A 312-nucleotide genomic window follows, 5' to 3' on the forward strand; every position below is an offset into this window, starting at 1 on the left:
AAGGCTCCTGGTCCCTAAGCCGAGAACTCTGCGTTGACGGTGGCGACATACCGTCACGGCAGAAATAAGAACTCTCCAATGGAGAATTCTGTCCTTTGTGACATGCGCTGTTGACAACCTATTTTGCGTTGCGTTATATTTCTTTATTATTCGCTCTGTACTTGTGCTATAACGTTTAACGTATTCGTGAAACTCGTGAAATTTAACGTATGGTAAGATTTGCAAGAAATACATATCCTGAAGGAACATACTCCACTTCTTTCGAGTCGTCAAATGGCTTGTTTTTCCGTATGTTTAGGCTTCGTTTTATGG

The sequence above is a fragment of the Temnothorax curvispinosus genome, unplaced genomic scaffold (genome assembly GCF_003070985.1).
Source record: "Temnothorax curvispinosus isolate PA1 unplaced genomic scaffold, ASM307098v1 QBEX01007541.1, whole genome shotgun sequence".
NCBI classification, from domain to species: Eukaryota; Metazoa; Arthropoda; class Insecta; order Hymenoptera; family Formicidae; genus Temnothorax; species Temnothorax curvispinosus.